Genomic DNA, 7,875 nt, shown 5'->3' with positions numbered 1-7,875 from the left:
CGCGACAAGGTGGGTGGCATGCCATTGGCATATGAAGCATGGCCGACATGCCTTGGCGCGGCTTAGGCGTGGCCAAAACGAGAGTTTTGGCGTTGGGCCAAAGGTTACAATATGTTGGTTGGTGACCTTGGACGGCTAAGATTTGCATCTTAGATGGAAAGATGGTCGTTGATCGTCGCAAGCCTTTGTTTTGGCAGCCGCAAAGGGAAGGCCGGTATGGTATGGCGCGACAAGGTGGCTGGAAATGCCATTGACACATGTGGCATGGCCGGCATGCCTTGGCGCGGTTTAGGCGTGGCCAAAATTAGGGTTTTGGCGTTGGGACAAAGGTTACCATGTGTTACTTGGTGACCTTGGACGGCTAAGATTTGCATCTTAGATGGAAAGATGGTCGTTGATCGCCGCAAGCCTTTGTTTTAGCAGCCGCAAAGGGAAGGCCGGCATGGTATGGCGCGACAAGGTGGCTGGTATGCCATTGGCACATGTGGCGTGGCCGGCATGCCTTGGCGCGGTTCAGGCGTGGCCAAAATTAGGGTTTTGGCGTTGGGCCAAAGGTTACCATGCATTGGTTGGTGACCTTGGACGGCTAAGTTTTGCATCTAAGATGGAAGGGTGGCCGTTGATTGTCGCACGCCTTCGTTTTAGCAGCCGTGAAGGGAAGGCTGACATGGCATGGCTTAGGCACGACAAGGTGGCTGGCGCGGCATGCCATTGACACATGTGGCATGGTCGGCATGCCTTGGCGCGGTTTAGGCGCGGCCAAACTAGGGTTTTTGGCCAAAGGTTTCCATGCTTTGGTTGGTGACCTTGGACGTCTAAGATTTGCATCTAAGATGGAAGGGTGGTCGTTGATTGTCGCACGCCTTCGTTTTAGCATCCGTGAAGGGAAGGCCGACATGGCATGGCTTAGGCGCGGCAAGGTGGATGGTGCGGCATGCCATTGGCACATGTGGCATGGGCGGCATGCCTTGGCGCGGTTTAGGCGCGGGCAAACTAGGTTTTTGAGCCAAAGGTTACCATGCGTTGGTTGGTGACCTTGGACGGATAAGATTTGCATCTAAGATGGAAGGGTGGCCGTTGATTGTTGCAGCCTTCGTTTTAGCAGCCGTGAAGGGAAGGACGGCATGGCATGGCTTAGGCGCGGCAAGGTGGCTGGCGCGGTATGCCATTGGCACATGTGGCTTGGTCGGCATGCCTTTGGCACAGTGGTACGGATGGCATGGTTGGCATGCCTTGGCGAAGAGACGTGGATGGCATGGCATGCCATTGACACAGTGGTGCGGATGGCATGGTTGGCATGCCTTGGCACGGAGACGTGGCTGGCATGGTTTGCCATTGGCACAGTGGTGCGGCTGGAATGGTTGGCATGGCTTGGCGCGGAGACGTGGCTGGCATGGTTTGTCGTTGGCATAGTGGTGCGGCTGGCATGGTTGGCATGCCTTGGCGCGGAGACGTGTCTGGCATGGTTTGTCATTGGCACAGTGGTGGGGCTGGCATGCCTTGGCGCGGAGACGTGGCTGACATAGTTTTCCATTGGCACAGTGGTGTGGCTGGCATGGTTGGCATTCCTTGGCGTGGAGACGTGGATGGCATGGTTTTCCATTGGCACAGCGGAGCGGCTGGCATGGTTGGCATGCCTTGGCACGGTAGCATGAGAATTAGGGTTTGGCATAGATGATGTCAATCAATGTTAAGGGTTCTGCCGTGGAACATGACCCATGTAAAAAAAAGTACCCCTGTAATTCCTACGTAGGCATGTTGATTGATTCAATAAATGTGCTAATGGTCATAGTGACGTCATGCCAGATGTACAGTTATACGATTTAAACCCTAAGCTAAGAACCACCATCAAAACCTCCACACCATGGTACCAAGAGAGAGTTTCTTTCCAACAACTCTTACATCTTACAGTATTGAGAGAAATTCATTGAACTGTTTTTATAATCTTTTCAAAGAACTTCTAGAGCGCACAAAAAAATTTGTGTTTCTGATTTCTGATTTCTTATTTTGCTCCTTATAAGGAACAATTTCTGCATATAATCTTTAGTATTGCATAGGGAAACTCTTTTGACAAAATGAGACATCCTAGTTTCTTCATAAGAAGGAAGAATACTATTATCTTGGTAAGATGTATAAGGAATTGACCAATGAATGATTCATGCTTAGAGATGATGCATACATAGGGCTTAGACATAAACTCTTCATGTAAATCCTTTAGTTTGCTACAACTAGTTGGATTACACAGATGAGGAGCATTGCTCTCACTGATCAGTAAATCAATGTCAACCTCAACATGAATACTATTCATCATGACTAAATTTAGCTCATCAAGAGATAAGCTTTCTAGTTTCTTTTCAAGACCTGAAAATACTTCAAGGGATTTTAAACCTGGTGGCGGTTTAGATAGAATTTCTTCTACAAATTTTATTAAATTAGTTATGGAAGAGAATTCTGGAATCCCTGGATCTGGTGGTGCATTTATTGAGATACCACTTTTGTCCATATAGTCAGATCGCTACAAACACAGACTTATGAGGTCTTAAACGTGTTTGCCTGCTCTAATACCAATTGAAAAAGTAGGGGTCTAACAACCTCACCCAGTATTTCGCTAACACTAGTGGAAAATGGGCTATCTGAGACATAATGAAACGACACAAGCTAAATATCGCGATGTAACTACATACCGAAAGTGTCGTTGACTAAAGTCAAATTGTCATTGTGCTAAGACTTTTGTTGACTTAGACAACAATACTTACTTGTTGTGCCCTTGACTTCTAGAACGACTCACAAGTCGAATTGTTTCACTGGTAGGATCAAATAGCATCTTCCTTATCTATCCCAAAGGAGAGAGAAACCTAATAACTTTTTTTCTCCGCCTCTCTCACAGACTCTCTTTCTCCTCCCTCACCTTTTCCGGTCTCTCTCTTTCGTCTTCTCATTCTCCATCTCCTTCACAGATAAAGAAAAATATTTCTCTTCACCACGACTAAACTACCACCAGGTCCACCACTAGCAGCACCTTATTCTTCTTTCTTTCTCACCGAGAGTTGAATCTCTAATTAATTTCTTTCTCTTCACCTTATTCATCTCACCATCACTGTGAGAAAGAAAAACCTAGCAGTCTCTTACAAACTTAACAACAAATCGAAGAAAACACATCAGTTTGTTGAATCTGTAACCAATTTCTTCGATCAACAAACCTTAATTTGATCATGTCTAAGATTTAGGTCGGGATTAGGTATTCAGTGTTAGAATTTTTCAAGTTATTTTTTTTCAAATATCTATTTCCCTATTTTCGTATTTGTTTTTTGATTGAAACTAAAATCCCTTTTGATTTTTTTTTATTTGCAAAAGATCAGATTGGATGTTTATAGACAGGAGAAGAAGAAAAGGTGGGTTTTGATGGTGTTAGCGATGATTGCATCTTACCATCTATCTCGTCTTTGTTTTTTGAGATACCACTTTTGTCCATATAGTCAGATCGCTACAAACACAGACTTATGAGGTCTTAAACGTGTTTGCCTGCTCTGATACCAATTGAAAAAGTGGGGGTCTAACAACCTCACCCAATATTTCGCTTAATTAGAAATCTGTATGGACTAACTCCAATATACTTTCAAGAGAATCGACTAGACAGTCAGACTCAATCTTAATAAAAAGTATATCAAAGAGTTATATATCAATCTCTCAATTCAATCCGCTATCAAACAAATAATAATTTGCGAGCCTGATTTAATATAAGAGAGATAACTTGAACGGTACCAAATACCAATGTTCAAGGATCAATCAATTTCAATCAACAACCAAAGGTTGGATTTACCAATTAATCGATTCAACGCACAACCTGTGATATTTCAATTATATAACAAAATATAATGCGGAAAAGAAATAACACAGACACCGGAAGTTTTGTTAACGAGGAAACCGCAAATGCAGAAAAACCCTGGGACCTAGTCCAGATTTGGACACCACACTGTATTAAGCCGCTACAGACACTAGCCTACTACAAAGCTAACTTCGGTCTGGAATATAGTTGAACCCTAATCAATCTCACACTGATTCAAGGTACAGTCGTGTTCCTTACGTCTCTGATCCCAGCATGATACTACGCACTTGATTCCCTTAGCTGACCTCACCCACAACTAAGAGTTGCTACGACCCAAAGTCGAAGACTTTATAAACAAATTTGTATCACACAGAAAAGTCTATAGGAATAGATAAATTTGTCTCCCACAGATATACCTACGAGTTTTTGTTCCGTCTTTTGATAAATCAAGGTGAACAGGAACCAATTGATAACCCGGACTTATATTCCCGAAGAACATCCTAGAATTATCAATCACCTCACAATAATCTTAATCGATTAACGAAACAAGATATTGTGGAATCACAAACGATGAGACGAAGGTGTTTGTGACTACTTTTTTATCTTGCCTAACGGAGATATAAATCTCAAGTCAATCTTACGATTGTACTCAATCACGATAGAAACAACAAGATCATATCACACAACCACAGAGAAAATAGTTGGGCATGGCTTCACAATCCCAATGAAGTCTTTAAGTCGTTAACCTACAGGGTTTCCTGAAAAACCTAAGGTTAAAGGAGAATCGACTCTAGCTTATACAACTAGTATCACACAGGAGGTGTAGGTATTAGGTTTCCAAGTTGCTAGAGTTCTCCTTTATATAAATTTCAAATCGGGGTTTGCAATCTTAGTTACCTTGGTAACAAAGCATTCAATATACACCGTTAGATGAAAACCTGATTAGATTCAAGCTAATATCTTTCAACCGTTAGATCGAACTTAGCTTGTTATACACAAATGAAATGTAACTTCATTTAGGTTTGAGTAACCGTACCTAAACGTGTTCACTTAGTTGGTTCAACAATAGTTAACCAATGGTTAGCCATATGAGCACTTTCATATCAACCTTATTCATCTTCACCATAACTAGTTCAAATAACTCAAATGAAATAGTTAGAGAGTTGTTCAATTACTTAGATCTTATAGAAGTATACAAGACGCAATTGAAGCAAAACCGGTTTGATTCACTTGAATTAATTCATGAACATTATAGCCACGGTTTGCAAATATTGCATTCCTTATTATTAAAATGTTTTAGTTCATGAACAATTTGATTTTAGAAAGTAACCTACTTAAGTATGCAAACGGGTACGCGTACTTAAGTAACCGGATTGAGTTTGTCTTTTACTTTCAACTTCCAGCAGAAATTCATGGACGTGAACCTTTCGCCATTATGCGTACGGGTACGCATACTTACCCCGGATTTCCAACAACCGCCGGTACGCGTATGGGTACACATACTTTGGGTTTCCGGTTTTGGACTTTTACACAAATGTGATAACACACTATGTTTATATCCAAACATGGTTACTTGTTCTAAACTCTCATTTCAATCATTGAAACTTTCTTAGAGGATGTTAAAATAGTTGTTATTCACAAACTATTTTCATCAAAGCGATTTTCAAGTTATTGAAATAATCAACATGACTTTCGTCACGAGTAAAGATGAACTTGTCTAAAGTGAAAGCTTACCAACACATATTTTGAGAAATAGATAAGTGAGATAAACTCGGCTCGAAATAGCAAATGTGTATAATTGAAGTCTATATAGCAATACGACTTTTGTCTAAAATAGGAGATAGAGTAGATAGACTTTTGAGTGATAGATAAGTTCAAGTTTCCACATACCTTTTGTTGATGAAGTTCCACAAGTTCCCTTGATTAGTTCTTCGTCTTCAATTGATGAACGCCGTGGAGTCTAAGGCTCAACTACACTTACTATCCTAATCCGAGACTTAGTTATAAGTAGACTAGAAATCAAGACTTATAGTTTTGGCAACTAAACTTGAAAAAGAAGCTTGAGATAGCAACGCTTGCGAGTTCGACTGAGCAATGCTCTAACAGTACTTTTCTACACAAACTGTTTGAAGGAGGAGATTCTGAAAATGAGAAGAAGACGAGCAACAGGGAAGCACTAAAGGCCTCTCCATTCTGGGACTTCTTCAACCCATTCTACACAGATGACATCAACAAGATAACGACTGATAAGTGGTTAAACAAAATCAAACTTGCAATGCAGATACTTGTTAGTGCATTCGATAAGCAAACGAAGAAGTTCAAATTTGGAAAATCTGCAGCTGCTTGTGAGTGCTCTCTAGAAGCAAGAGATTTTGTTGTCATATTTAAGATGGGGAGGGTTGTCGAAAGTGAAGCTTTGAAGAAGTTACTGAAAGAAAAGAATGGAGTTCTCCTCGTTACATTCTTAAAGAAGTTCAGACCAGAGATAGATGCAAATTTGGGCGACAAAATAACGAAGGTTGAGCTTGAACGTAACTAAAAGATGTGGCAAAAGATGAGTCGGACCCACAACACTTTGTGATACTTTTTGATATGTGGCTATGTACAATATTTTTCTTCACAGATTCTGGTGCAACATGCTTATCAAGGAAATGGTTGCCTCATGTTTTAAACACGGACAAAGTCTCATGGCCAGATCACATTTTAGAATATCTGCTTTCAAACATTGGAAAGCAGAAAGGAATGAAAGGAAGTGTTGTTGGCTGCGCAACTCTCCTACCGGTAAGAAAAGAAGTTCATTTTATAAAAAGTAAAAAATGTTTGTTTTTGTAGAGAATAAAATGCATATTGTATGTCGAACTAACCTCATTGATTCTCTGTATGCAGTATTGGATCTACGAACATACAAGAAACTATATCACCAAGAGGGAAGGTTTTGAAGGTTCAACTCCGAGATCCTTGAGATGGATCCATCACACATTGTGCCATAAACTTGTAAAGACTTTGGGAACAAAGTTAAAAAGGGAAGAGACATGTCTTGGTTTAAACACCAGGTAAAAAAAGTTCATTTTAATCTCTTTATATTTCAAAAACATTCTAGTTTTTATTGTGTCAACAAAGAAAGTTGATCCCATTTTATGGAGTTAACAACCAAAGCTTGTGTATCAACAATGGAAGTTGATCCAATTATATGGAGTCAACAACCAAAGTTGACACAATATCTGAAATGTACTCTAGATTTTGTATGTCAACAATGGAAGGTGATCCCTAATGAATGGAGTCAACAACCAAAGTTGACACAAATAACTGAAAAATATTTCAGCTTTTGTGTATCAATAATTAAAGTTGATACAAATTATATGGAGTCAAAAAATAAGTTGACACCGTAACAAAATCAATTTCACTCCAAACAAAAAAGAAATCAACCTAACATAGCGTTTTAGCTGCAAATTCATATACGTCGCACCTTACTCGGGGGTTGTGCCCCCTCATGAAAGATATATTAAGGATAGAATGTGAGAAAAAAATAGAATAAAAAGTTATTTTATTGTCCAGAAAATACTTTTCTCACTGTATTGTACACCGGTTTGCAGGTTCATGAAGATTTTGTTGATCCAGTTTAACAAGAAGAGATGTATTTGATTGACCTATCAACACCAACACAGGAATTGGAAGAAGAGAGGCAGAAGAACGAGCAGTTAGCAGAAGACAACTCGTATCTTAAATGTGACAAGCAAGAAATAACTTATCAAAGAAGGGGTCAAACTATAACATTTATGAGCAACATGATCTTCATGAGAAAGATTATTGACAAGAACAAAGATATAATTTAGTTGGAACCTGGAGAGTGGGAGATGCTTTATTACATATATAAAAAAGTGAAGGAATGACAGAAAAAGGAAAGGATTGTCCAGAAAGCAAGATCACCGAGTACTCAAAAGGAATACTATGCAACAGCCACGAATTTCTTATAAACTGAGTTCACTCAGAATACAAACAGAGAATCATCTGGAAAGGACAATGAAGATGACTTGAACGATGCAAGTAAC

Source organism: Papaver somniferum, chromosome 7 (assembly GCF_003573695.1).
Source record: "Papaver somniferum cultivar HN1 chromosome 7, ASM357369v1, whole genome shotgun sequence".
NCBI classification, from domain to species: domain Eukaryota; kingdom Viridiplantae; phylum Streptophyta; class Magnoliopsida; order Ranunculales; family Papaveraceae; genus Papaver; species Papaver somniferum.
This window is presented reverse-complemented; position numbering follows the sequence as displayed.